This window comes from Bombus fervidus, chromosome 2 (genome assembly GCF_041682495.2).
Source record: "Bombus fervidus isolate BK054 chromosome 2, iyBomFerv1, whole genome shotgun sequence".
Classification (NCBI taxonomy): Eukaryota; Metazoa; Arthropoda; class Insecta; order Hymenoptera; family Apidae; genus Bombus; species Bombus fervidus.
The window spans coordinates 5,243,339-5,257,673 of record NC_091518.1 but is presented as its reverse complement, the minus strand read 5'-3'; the positions used below and the strand labels follow the sequence as shown (position 1 = coordinate 5,257,673).

The 14,335-nt window shown below is 44.1% G+C and overlaps 1 long non-coding RNA gene across 1 annotated transcript; it reads left to right on the top strand.

Moving 5' to 3' along the window:
* The first annotated feature begins 171 nt into the window (after positions 1-171).
* On the top strand, positions 172-13,256 carry LOC139998122 (uncharacterized). Its single transcript, XR_011803185.1, has 2 exons — positions 172-1,756; positions 1,977-13,256. It is a non-coding gene; the product is annotated as an uncharacterized lncRNA (long non-coding RNA).
* Positions 13,257-14,335: the final 1,079 nt, after the last annotated feature.

The window sequence follows — 14,335 nt, the reverse complement described above, 5'->3', positions numbered from 1 at the left end:
ATTCAATCTGCGGCTAACATTTTTTTAGGTAACTCACGTATCAACATGGTAAAAGATTATTATAAAGATTTCTAGAACGTTTATACCCTCGCCTTGGTAATCTCGTTAACCGCTTCGGTAAAGGATTAAACCTCTTTACGCGCATCAAATACATAATCCGAAACAATGCCGGCTAGTGACTTGGCTCGTCTTCTTCGGGTTTCGACTTAATCCGCTAAATACGAGTTCCGTCCTCGCTGCATCACTTGCACGTTCTATAACACCAGCGATGAAAGTTCCACGCTACTCGTTATGTACGCCAACTGGCTTTAACTGCCACAATTTTTAGGCGAAACGTTTACGATAGTCGCACATCTGTTTATCTATATACATATGTGGAATATACATAAAAAGCACTCGTTTCATAGCGACATCGTCGAGGCGTCAGACTTCAATTTCTACTTTCCGTCGTTTGAAAATTCTCGTTGCCTGCGCCAATGTTGTGGATGACATCATTGCGAAACGGTTGAACGGCGGGGAAAGGGGCATCCGTAAAGATCGTGGATCATCACGAAGAGCGGGTAAAGACGAAGAGTGTGTTGCGTGGCGGACAGGAGGGGGGTCGAGAATGAAAAGGAAGACATGGCTAGCGATGGCCTCGAGACGCTTCGAATTTTTTCCGCCACGCGGAACGGTACAAGTTCTCGATTAGTTTAAACAGCGACGTGTAGTAAATTTGAATAAACGTAATGCGCAACCTTGGTAGAAAGTGATAAATCTATCGAGCTATAACCACGTGGAAAGAAATTATATAACGCGTCTCGTTCATTGTAATTCGTACGGTAAATTACGTTTATTTGTTCGTATATAAGCAGAAAGCGAAACATTTGTACAGTTCTCGATTGATCTTACGAATGATATCAGATACAAGTTGTTGGAGAAATTAAGAGACAGAATCGAACGACCAACGCTAGACACACAGAAGTCCTGGGCGTCTAAAGAGCAAGTGGGAGGAACGGAGAATGGAAGAACAGCGAAGAGAGAACGACCGAGGTCTTTCTACGTAGAAAACTTACAGAGGGGGGAGAGGAGAACGAAACCGTGATGTGATATAAGTATGAGAATTCAGCGGTGGGGTAGACCAGGCAACCAGGCCTTGAACAAGCGAAAAAGAACAGAAAGCTTCGGATCCTTTACAATACGCTACACAAACTACCGCTTCATAAAGTTGCACGAAAATCGGCTACCGCATCTTCCGTTACCAAATCGTCGTTTCCAATCCGTTTCCACGCCTCGTCACTGCGATTTTTAACGATTTGAACGTTGTTTCGTTACGAAAACGAAAGACATGCCCAGAAATAGAAAGTTACACGTCCAAGTTCCTTTTGACTCGAATCACGCGCATAATTTTAAAGCAGCTAAGTCGAAAGTTAAATTCGAACCATCGCTACTTCGAAGTTTGTATAAGCAGTCGCTGTGGGATTATCCGAGGCGATTAAACCCACGCGAAATTTCTATTTTGATTACCTGAAACGAGCGTTACCCGGAGCGAACTTGAATTTTAATGATCGTGCACGCATCCGTAAAATTGACGTTACGCAAGAAAGACCGACCTAACCAGTCTCGTTCACAAAAGTGTGCTTTCTAAAAGTGTCGTAACGAGATATAGTCGCTCAAAACTGGAAGATGCTTCTTCTACAAATAAGCAATCATCGAAGAAAGCAGGCTAAATTTCTACGACACTGGAACAATGATCGAGCGCATAAAGAATTATAAGGTAAACGTGACGCGTTACATGCGATTTTTCTAGAGTTCTTTCTGCTATCGTCCGCCTATCGTTGGATTTTGCATCTCGATAACGTTTCTATCGGAGAAATCGGTTTCCTCGTATTTTACTCATCGAGGAATGTCAGTATACATTTCCATGCTTCTACGTGCGCTGAGGTTCGCCGTGCATCGAGCTTTCGCAGTACGGTTCATCGGAATTTACGTTGCAGGAACTTTTCCGGAAGTGCGTCAGTAGAATACCGACAATGCATAGAATGGCAATGGCAAGAAAAAAAAAAAAAAAAAAAAATAGAAGAAGAAAGGATGGCCCGAGAAGAAAGAGAAACAGAAAAATAGTGAGGGTACGCTTATCGTCGGAAATTCGATAACGCGTTGTATAACCACAATTATATCAAAACGTTAACATGCTATCGGGATTCGTATCCTGTTTTAAGACACTCGAAAAATGTCTGCGTTTTCTGTCCATTGGGCGTCATCGTAGGCGCGAAACTTTTTCTACCTATGCCGTGAACAGAAATGAGGAAGAGAAAGGGAGAAACGAAGGAAAAATGTCTTACTTTTTAGCGTCGCGATATTTACGAACGTCAAACGAAATACGTATCGCTACGTCAAAGGTTGCTAAGCTCTGTAACGTTTTATCCGGACGATTACATTTATCCTCGTGACCGTGTATCGACCGTGTAACTTTACGATTGTCCGTACCGAAGTTCATACATTTTTCATGGGTCAGCTAAATTTTAAATATCGTCGATATATCGCGATATATAGCTTGTCTCTCGAACTCAGCAGAAATAAAGTCCTTTCCTGCTGTTCCGTTGCGTTTTCCTGGGACTAGATCCTGGCTTTATCGTCAAGCTGCGACTGTGTACGATACGACACCTATAGAAGCGACAATTCTACGGGTAAATTATTTTTCGATCCCGCCTCTGCGAATACGAAATTCTTCTCGCGTGAACGGGATCCAATCGTATAGAAACATATAAATCTCGATTCGATTTATCCCCAACTTCGTATCTTCGTAAACTCGAGAAAATATGTTGAAAACAGCTGAAACAGAGATCTCAATTTCGATAAAGTGAAAAGTACGGTAAACCGTATGGTGTATCGGTAAAGATGTTTCCTCGGAAAAATCGGCACCACCTTCTAATTGTTTAAACAGACGAAACGTTCCTCGAAACGATAGTTGTACAATAAAAATGGTATCTACGCAGAAGCAAAAGCATTTGAGGAGACGAGATGAGTGATCGAAGCAGCGCGAAACGAAGCAACGGAGGAAAAGGAAAACGAAAGCGAGGACTTCCGGTGGGGAGAGAAAGAACGAGGGAGAAGAGAGCAAAGAGAAGGAAGTGTTGCGAGGCGTGGGAGAGGGCGTCTCCTTTGACGGAGCGAGGCCACGCAGTGGAGAGAGGATTTTACGAAGCAGCCTGTTCGTGCTTCTATCCTCACCGAAAACCCACCCCAACTTTCACCCTCGCAGCACGCCCGGACGACTCGATGCTCAAAGATGGCCGCCTAGCTGGCTAGGAGGTCACCGGGTGCCTCGCTAGACCACGCCCTACGCTCGCCAAACCCGACGGCTTTCCATCGGCCGATTTAGCTTCCACAGCCAGTATCAAGGGCGCTTCAAGGACGAATGCCATTCTGCTCCTTGAAGAAAAATCGTAGCTCCCTCGCTGCGATTGTTTCTTTCCGGAAATTGCGCAATCACGCCGCTCGTTAGCTTCTTAGTGTAGTCTTTCTTAATCGGCCTTCCTCGTTTTCCGTTATGTGGTACGTTATTTTCACGAAACGATGGAAAGTACCACCTTCTATCCATCTTCGTTAGATCTACGAAATTCTCCTTTCCGTCTAGACTTCGTTTCCAAGTTTTCAATTCGAAGCGTTCACGATTTCTTATCTTTCTTCGATGTTACTTTCGTTTGAAATATGTACCCTGTAATGTCCGCCGTTCGTTATATTTATTAGATATGGAAGAAGACGTTTATCAGCGTTATCGATCTCTTGCCTTTTTTTTCGCGAGATTCTCTTACAAATATGGGACATGGCAGCCACTGAAGGAACTCGACGCCCAAACGGACACGTGTGTTACGCGTAACGAACAATTATGGAATTCAAAGGAACACGACAGGCTATCGAAAGAAATACGTGTGCGCAGAGAAGCGGGCTGAGTCACCGAGACGTATCGCAAGCCCTCCTCCCCCCACTCCTCTTGTCTAAAACCAAATAGGTTTTTGGAGCGTGAGCTTTTTCGGGACAAAATCGATCGACCTGTTTCACTGGCCTAATTACTGGCCGACGTTCTACCGCCGGAGTTCTCGTTCTCGCACGTGTAAACTTGCCGCCTCTGTACATTCTGATACGCTCCGCAAACTCCACTACAGCGGCAAACGTGAGTGTGTCTGTAAGTTCTCTACTCTGACAAAAGAGAACAGGATTTACGCTCGCTAATACTCGAAAGATAAGTAATTGGCAAAGTGTATCGCCAAGCCGAGTACGAAGATGGTGGCGCCAAACGGAAAGATGAAACGCTCGTGTAATCAATGGTCGGACAAATAATGCTCACGCGATCTAGTGGAGCGTAGCCTTGTAAAATTTCACGGCGACTATCTCTATAAACATCATACGAGGAAATTTCTCGCAGATACGTCTAAATTTAGACATTTCCTCTACCAGGTTGCTCGTTCCGCGAAAATGAGACAATAAATGTCGAGCAACTTGATTTCGCGGAACAACGGCACAATTTACTCGCTATAGCCACTAAAATGTTTCCCGATAAACAGTCCCTCCATCTACCATCACGATATGTTAACTGGCTTACAGTGCTATCCGGTATACGCACTACAAATCGAACGATAAATAATATGTATGGATTCATTCATTCAACCGCAACCAACCGGTGTCCTTTTTTTTAATGAACGGAAAACGGAAAGAAATTACTGTTTCTGCCTCGCGTAAGTAACAGGTTACAACCGTGTTTAATAGCAAGTGCGTTTCCACACGTGCAAGCTGCACCTGTACATTCGACGTAGATGTACATTCGTTTCTCTTCTCCTTTTTCTATATCGTCCGAGTTGTTTTCGATATTGCTCCCATAGTATGAGGCGAATATTCACGCGCGATATTTTCCAAGTACGTCATTTATTTCGCAAACAACTTCCCTCAAGCGATGCCGCCGAGATATCCCCTCATTAGCACCCCTACGAGCTGTGCGTCTTCACCTGTCTTTCAATTACATCTCCAGCTTCCCTCGCCGGGATTGCTCGTTATCCTCGGAAACCGAGGCGGGTTACGTAATGCATGCTATAATGGCGCGATTATCGTGCGTGTGAGATAGAATTTTTAAGAACCGAGGAGCTTGAAGAGGAAGAAAAGAAAAATAGCGCTGGACTAACGAGCGGCGCTGCTTCGTCGTCGGTAAGCAGAAATTTCAAGGATACTTGAACGCTGTTTTCTAAGATTTTCTGAAAAGAAAAGAAAAAAAGAGTCATTCGCTAATCGATGTAACTAAAGAAATAACCGACCATTTTGTGATCGACGACGCACGAGTATAATATAGTCTTGAATCGAGCAAAAGGAGGTGGAGCAGGAAATGTAAAAGATAGTAAAGGAGAGGGCGCACTAGTGTCGGAGGAGGGACAGAGGTATTTCCGTTGTTGCAGAGTCTATCCATTTGGCAGGTTTATCAAAGGGTATGTGGACGCGCACGCGCGCTCGCATGTGCCCACCTACCTACTTACTTACTTACCTACCTGCATCTTAGTTTGCCTGCTTACCAGCCAGCCTCCTCTCTAGCTGCTCTCTGGTTGCTCGATTCTCCTGGCCTGCCTGGCTGCTTGCCTGCTAGGCTGCCGGCCTACCGGTTTGCCTTGATCCCTTGAATAGCCAGGAGGTGGGTTGGAAGGTAGGTACGGCTTTCTTACGTAAGCGCTACACTAGAGAGCGAGTTATCGTGGCAGGGTCGAACAGATGAATCGACACAGAGAAACAGATTTCCAGAGATCCATCGACCGAATTCTTTCTCACCGAGGTTAGACGCTCTTCCGAAAGATCGAAGCGAATCGTTTCGCTGTACCATCTGCGATATCCCAGGCGGTCGATTTAACTTTGAAAATTCGAGTCGACTCGACAGATCTGTTTCGAAGGAAAAGCTCGAATTTGTTCATCGACTACGCGTCGGTAAGCAATCCGGTTGATTAGCAGGTCTACCAACGATGAAATGTAACGATGTCTAGTTATTTATTGATCAGCGGCGTGGACGATGAGGCAATCCTAGGGCGATTCATCGTGTACTGTCAAGGCCGAGAACTTCCTCCTTTCGTTCTTCGACTCAATTAATCTTGCGAAGGAAACGCTCGATCCGGAAGAATCGAGGCAGGAACAGTAATATCGAGACGAACGACGCGTATCGTCGATGATGCAACATTCCGCCGATAGTCTCGCGGTTCCTAAGCGGGCCAACAACATAGCTATGAATCGTACTCGGCCGGAGTACGGCGCTTGTGCCGTGACACAGATATCACGCCCTCTCTCCAACCCCCTTCGCAATATCCCTTGCTTTCATAGCCGCTGCAAACTGGGCCAGTGCATCTATGAAACGGACGCGTAAATTTACTGGATCAACTTTAACGTTCATCTCCGCAGAGCTAAATATTAGGGTCGCGTTCCTCGCTCCTCGCTAGCCGCTGCGTTTTCTCCGCTACCTTTTTCTTCCTCCTCCTCCTCTCAATGTTCCCATCTGCCATGCTCTGTATTTTCGAGGCCAAATTCTTCCTTCCACGCGTATTTCTTTACCTTCTACCCTCACATAATGCACGTAACGTACCTACAAAATACGAATCGAACGAGCATCTCGATGCACGGAAACGCGAGTAATAAAAGAGGAAGAGATCGTCCCGAAGATCGTTTCGAAGACGAACAAACACATTCATCTGGCCGATCGAGCCATGAAAATTTCAGGGTATGCGGATGGACCTGTTGGGTGTCCGTCGTGTAGCGTTGCAGCCGTATTTTTCCATAACGAGAGTGCCGTCGCGTCGCGTCAGGAGGCGCAATTGTGGAGGTTAGAATCACGCGTGCGCGACCGCTCGCGTTCTCTCGCGAATCCATAATTGCGCCGCTTCCTGCGCGTGAATACCGTTGTCCTACATTTCGGTAAGTACGCCTCCGTCGCGTTATTTTACGAACTAGGTCGAACGACTCGGCCGTCATACCGCGCAAGCCTAATCGTCGCGAGTCTGCTGGCCTACTGCTCGCTCCTTTCTTTTCACCGATCGACCGCCCGCTATTTTATCGCACCCTTATCACCGTGTCTCGCCAATCATAAATGGTACACCGATCTAGCTGGAATATTCTTTCGTTCAACGATGTCACGGCAGTTGGTGCCTGTCATCGAAACTCTTTCTTCTTCTTCTTCTGCTTCTTCTTTCGTTTCTCCTGCGTGTGCGTATCTGTACATACTTTAAAGGAAATTTCGTCTCAGAACGCCTGAAACGATACCGTCTGTGGAGATTAGGGTTAAGTTGGGGTTAGATTTGAGATTCGTTTCGACCATTAACATCTGAATCACGACAAAACACCTGCGAGAAATTGGGCGATTACGTTGTTGCGTCGAAAACACTTTCAGACCCCCTTGACACGGGACTTGAAATCGTAGCGTAGGAAATCTATCGTTATTGCGATCCGGTGTAATTACGGCTCACTCGTACTTCCGAGATCTTCCTCGCAGAAATTGCTGGAAACATTTATTTTCCTCATTCTCGATTGTTCTCCGCATTCTGTTGCTAAGACCAGTGTCTTCGGTCTCGATAGAATCTCATAGCCAAAATCCTAACAACGATTTCTATCTTCTCCAAGATGAAACACATCGGATCGCGTTGAAAGACGTATCGTTACATCCGAGTTTCCTAACCTATATACCTGACAGTTTTCGTAAAGGCACGGGTTTTGAAGGTAAAAACGACGCATTACGTCATCGACTGTGAAAACATTCGCGTATTCTCCGGGAGGATGGCAGGTGCAGGGATAGGCCGACCCGCAAGCGTTCGTAACGAACGTTCTAAGCTGCGAATCTGCCGCTACACGGAAGCGCGGACCCTTTCAGAGGAAGCGGACTTTCGCCCTAGTGAATCCGCGCACCGGTTGGATCATCGTTAATTTTAGAGGGCAGCAGCGGCCTTCGAGCAACGCAGCTCGGTCTCTCTTTTAACGAGCATCGATGGGTACGAATTTCTCTCGCTGCCTATTCCTCATAATTATTCCACCTTTCGGTTTTTCTTCCTCCGTCCTTCGACCAACTTCCTAGCCGATATTAAACGCGCATCGACTTCGTTAACTCTGCCTCCCCATTATCGCGACATTCCGCTAAAAACGCTTATTTCTTGAAACACGCTTAATTCTAGTCGTCTCTTAAATACCGTGTATACGTCGGCATTTCGTCGCTTCACGCGAGGAGGTCTGATCTTTAGTTTTGCATACTATTCGGCGTGTCTGAGAGGAATCTTCGCCTCGAGTACTCGTCCTTGGTGAAAACTCGTTAAACAATGATTACTCTTGAGGATCTATACTTATCGATAAGGATATTTTGTTTTCTTACAGCAAACAAATATAATACACGTACGTTAGGAACCTGTATTACGCGTTAGCGAAATGACGTGGCTCTTAAGTTTTTTAATTTTCAATTTCAATATTTGAAATTCTAAATGTTTTAAAAATACGACGCACGTCGTTCATTTGATTTTTAAAGGTAGGAATTGCGGCGGTGTGACGATGAGCATATCTACGGTGAGCATGTTTTCGTTACGAAGATATTTCAGCGCCCGAGACGCGGTGAGATTTTTGTACGATTTTGCTCCAGCCACGTCGGACCTTTTCGGACTAATTCTCTGTCTGGACGTGAATGCGTACACACATATACACTCGCGTAAATATACACAGGCAGTACTCTCTGGCGATTCTTACGTAATCGCAAGATAGACTTAGCGATATTTCGTTCTTTTAACGCCGCTGAACGCTCGAGCTGTTTTTACGTCGTGATCAGACAAGCGATTCTCAAAATGTTGCGTGTGGCATATAGGTAAGTATACGTGTGTTCAAACGAACTTCCCATGCGATGAATCGAAAATAACGCTGAAATATTACTTAGTTGTATAGGTATATTGTCGCTAAATAAATCCAAGTGTATAATTTTATCAGATAAATTTCGCTGTGCTGAGTTGCTGGTTTGTTTTTGAATCGTTCGTCCAATTAGAACTTGCTTAAGCCACTACCTTCGAGCACGATAAGCAAATAAGATTCTTATCGCGTTGTAACAGGATGCGCGAAGAACATAAGATCAAGATCATCACCGATTTCTGCTATACAAAATTTTCCATTCGATCTTCTTGCCGTTTGGGAAGAAAAATTCTAATTTTCTATATTTGTTACTTATCTCGGTGTACGTATGGGTAATAAATATATCTCAAAACCAAGGAACAAATCATCGACAGAAGAAATTGTTCGCTATTGAAAAAGACGGGTGACCTTGGACAGAAAAATAGTCGAATTGTTCGCACAAAGACGTCCTGACATAGCGCTGCTGCCATGACGCAAGTATATACTTACTATATACTTACTACAAGCCAATACCTACATACGCATTAAGTAGATACGAGTTCGTGCGTAAGTACATACATTAGAACGACAAGACCACGCTTACAATTACGTTTGCTGATTTTGTGATCATAAATTAATACGATTCCAAATAGATACGACACGACTACGCACGCCATATTCCATGGGAATATATGTATGTATGTATATTGAATTCGCGTTATACACCCGCCTCTGAAGGTAGCGTAACACAGTGGTACTCACCGCGAAAATTATCCGTTACTACTCTACGTCTTAATCCGTCGCGTTGGTAACAATAAGAGTCAGCGTTTTCTACGAAATAAGACACTCGTTGATACTAAAATACGATTTGATGTTCATGGAAGCGGAACGCAAAGACTTTCACGGTATGCGATTTCCATTGTCTTCGTATTCGAAATTAGACAGTAAACGTACCGAATAAATAATTAAGTATAACATTTCGAATATTCGTTCGACTAACGACCGTCCTTCGAAGTATATACGTAATTTAAAATTCAAGTATGCACATCGGAAAGGCATTGGTTTCGTAGGAAGAACCGACTGAGGGAGAAGGCGTCGTTGCGGAAAGCAATTGGTCGAGCAAGTGGAAATATCCAAGATCCAGCGAGAAAGGCGCGCGTGTACGTTGTCTCGAACGACACCGATTTCTAAGTGGAAAAACCAACTGTTACCAACTGTGGTTAACGCATATTGCGTGCACATTCCATGATCGTTCGTTCGTGCGATTCTACACACGGAGGAGAAACGATATTCGAAGAATCCCTTTGACCGTGGCACGAGCAAACTTTCGAGAATTTGATCGGCATGGCAGCGAAAGAGTGAGCATAGCTCGGTGAGTACCACTGTTGTAGAGCGATCATGCGCGCTCCTCCAGCTCTACGGCAACCAACCCCCGCGGCTTGCGTCGCCTATCTAGGCTTCTGTTAGTTGCGTAACGCTGCAGAGTCATGCGATAGGATAGTACTGTCGTGGCGCGACTCACGAACACGGACGAGCATGGTCGAACATGCACGAACGTGCACGAAGAGGAACGAGGAGAAACGAACGGCACAGAGGAAACGAACCGAGCAAGACGAACGGACGTGCGGACGTACCGATAGATCCAGAGAGAGGAAGAAGGAGAGAGAGATGGCGAGCGCGCGTGGTTAGGGGAAAGGAGAAGATGCTTCGTCTTTAGCGAGGACGAAAAGAGTGTAGAACGTAGAGTGTAGGTAGAGTGCAGAGAAGAGATGGTTCAGCCTTGAAACGCGCCGCGAGCGGCTTCGTCGCGAGTTCCGTGCACGAACGCCGACTCGCGGATCGTGTCGAATCGTTTTTTCCGATTTTTTTCCCACGTCTCGGCAGCTCGCCGTTGTTCGTGCCACCTGGTACCGTTACTATTGCCCGTCCTATCAGGATTTTCGTGTTCCCTTGATCGAGCAGCGTTACCTTCTATTTTATACACGTTTTATCTTTTCCCTCGCGCGCCGTTCGACACTTTCGCGACAACGTGAATCGATTTTTAATTCGTATATACCGTGAATTCTATCGTCTGCGATAGCTGCACGAACGATAGCTATTGGATAAACGGTATTGCTCGGTTTTCATTTGGATGCGAAACGCGTACGAATTAGAGAGCAAGTTAAAAATTAAACGTGACGTTCCGCTATCCTCGATCAAGTCTTAGATCAAACCGAAAGCAACTTTCTGACAACGGTAACTGTAACCATTAACGTACCTGAAATAACGTAATTTATCGTTCCACATAGTTTTATCTGGTCCATGGTATCGGGAATGAATAGCCGGCCGGTAAATTTATCGAGGAAACCATGAGTCGGCTGAATGCGTATATCATCAATGCGATAAGGAACGTATCGCTTGGGAATCCTCCATAGGCGATCTCTTTCGAGTTTTCCGATTGTCGCGTGCGTTTCGCAATCTTCCAACCTGACTTGTAAGATATTCGCGGTCGCGACTAGGTTTTCTTCGTAGAGCATCGGATGCGAAGTTCCGAGAAGTACCGCGATAGATAAAAATAGATAAAAGCGACGGCATCGGTGGCCCGTTGGCGTTCTGGGAACGCTTTCGTCAATCAGGGTCACGAGTGCACCGATGCGCCTCGTTATGTCTAAAAGCAGTTTCGTGTAACTCCGAGGAAACGAAGGTTTCGTTCAACGAGCGCAACGTTGAACGGCAACCGTACTGACCTAAACACGTTCTAGATGACAATGCTTTGATGGAAACGCATTAACCAACCGAATTATCGCATTGGTTACGTGGTTTCCGCATTGTTCTTTGCTATCTCTACCTTAGTACAATGTTAAGTTAAGGGTATTTCCCATATACAATCTATAGGTATGTATTTAATCATTTCGTGTCGCATATTTAATTCGTCGAAATAAGAAAGCTGAACTATCATTTTTAAACGAAAAGGAGAATTCGTAGGTCGATTGCAAAAGCCTCAATAGCCATCTCTCTTTCTCACGTATACGTCTATCGAACGAGCTCGACTATCTTTCGTAACGATGAGGTGAAAAGAAAAGACAGGGTCGCGTTGCGTTGGTGGAAAGATAACAGAGCGCGAGTGTGAAAGAAAACAGTGTGCAATCAACGGTATGCATATACGACACTTTTCGCATAAAGTTGCGAAATCGTGCCGCGCGCAAGCAAAAGCAAGAACTAAGCGACTTTTTTTCAGTGCTTCGATAGCAGTTTGCTTTGTCGAACGTGCACGACTTGTTTCTTAATCCACAATCGCGGGAACCAATGTTGAAACCAGGCTTTGCTAAGGACGCGCCCTATATTTTTGTATGTATGTACAAGTACGTTATAAAAATATACGTATATCTGCAAATACGGTTCGTCCCGATATTACACCTGGAAAGATAACAGAAAGCGATTTGGTATAAACAAGATAGATGGTCAATCGTCGAACAGTCTTTTCGAAGAAAAAGATTGTAGTTAAAAAGCAGAAAAAAATACAGAACACTCGTCGAGTAAGATGAGCATGAGCGTAAAGAGGTTAGGTCGAAGAAGTCCGGGAAAGTAGAGCACAGGGAAATTGGAGGAAATGCAGTGAGAGGGAGAAAATGAGAGAAAAAAAATCGCGGGAAGAAGGGCTGGGACGACGACAAAGTGGAATGAAAGCGAGCGCGAGGGAGGCGGAAGCCGAAGGAAGGGGGAGAGGAAAAACGCGGGTGTAAAGAAAAGGAAAGGAAACGAAGGGAAACAGAAAGAAACGCATGGCACGAGAAGGGTAGCTGGTTTCGACTTTGTAGTAGGCCTCGATCGATGCTGTTACCATGGTTACAGGGCAGTACCGCGGTGCTCTACTACTGATTATTTATGTCAAGGATCCCTCCCTGCTTCGAAGCTCGGAGCGCAAACTGAAACGCGAATCACCCTAACCGGAATGGCGATGGTCTTTCGAGTCTCCCTCTCGCAAGATTTTCAATAATTTTTTCACATCGAGTTTACACGTTGCGAACGCTACTCAATTTTCGTCCTAGAAATCCGAATTCGCTTTGTCGAATCAATCCTATTCTCAATTTCGTCTTCGAAAATTTCCTACCGATGAATCAGACGAACGATAAAGTCTCGCACTCAAACTCCAAACTGAATCGAGTACGATGTTATCGAAAACGTAGAATCATTCGTTTAGATGGATCGGTAGCTTAGTGATACTACGACTAAATTAAATGCGAATTCTTATACTATTTATACAATTATTTAGCATTGCTAACTTTGTGATCTATGTATGTAACTACATATGTATACATGTAGATAGAAAAACGTCTCGCGAAATCTAGCTCGTGAAGCAGAACGGGGTTTCTTCGAGCGATTCAACGGCCACGGGAAACCAATAAAAGTTAATGACTCGATTTAAGTGGTTTCACAGAACTTTTCCTTTCTTTCGTTTTTTTCTTACAGTGAAAGAGCTCTAAGAAAGATGTGACTAAAACGGACATATGTATTTTGTATAGTCTCTAAGATCGATGCCTATCAGTTATCAAGCAATTTGTTTCTTTTACGAAATCCCTAAGTTCCCTAAACTTTTGGTAAATCAATTTTCAGTGTTTTAATCGTTCAGATAAATAAAAGTATACGAGTTTGTACGTCGTAACCCAAGAGATAGGTTATGTTTATTCAGCCATAATTTAAAAGAACTTTAACGTTATAAAAAGTAAAAAAGATAACATAAAGGAATAAGGGTTCTTGTAAGAAATGAGATAATAAGATTATCAGATTAGAGGATCATAAGCCACCAGTAAATTTTTTAATGAATCGTCTTAAATGCGTTAAAGCGAAGAATAGTTGGCATTTAAATGATGGCTATTATTAATGGCAAGTAACGACTAGAGATGGAGCTTCGGTGCTCTTTTTAGAGCGAGCAGGACGGAATAGAATACGCAGAGGGAAGTATTCCCGTTGGGAAGGATGCTTTCGACCCAGTTTCACCCTTCCATGGTGGTGGAACCATCATGAGTAATCGATACTGCGTCAAGAGCCACGACGTCGTGCTTTATCATTATGAAAGATATTACTCTACCTTGCGCAGAAACGACAATTAAACGCGAGTAAAATGATGTCATCTTTCTCTTTTAACTTCTCTCTGTTCCTTTTTCGACAAGTTCTTTTTCTAACTCCACGGTTGCCGATATAACCTAATTTTTAGAGTGTAATATTCGACTGTTAGTTTAAAAAAATAATTTAACTCTAAAATACTGCCACTTTCTCTTGCGCTCTCTCTCTTTTCCTTGTCAAGGTGATATACAGAGTTTATTAAAGTTAATTATTCGTTGCAATCAGTAATATACTTGTTACCTATAACAGGCATCTTCGCCATTTACCGTATAGTTTCTTGAAAATCGAGTAATTTATAATTTTAACATGTTAATAAACGTATGATTGGAGAATCATGTAAAAATTTTGTTATATGAAGATGATTATTTGGTACATT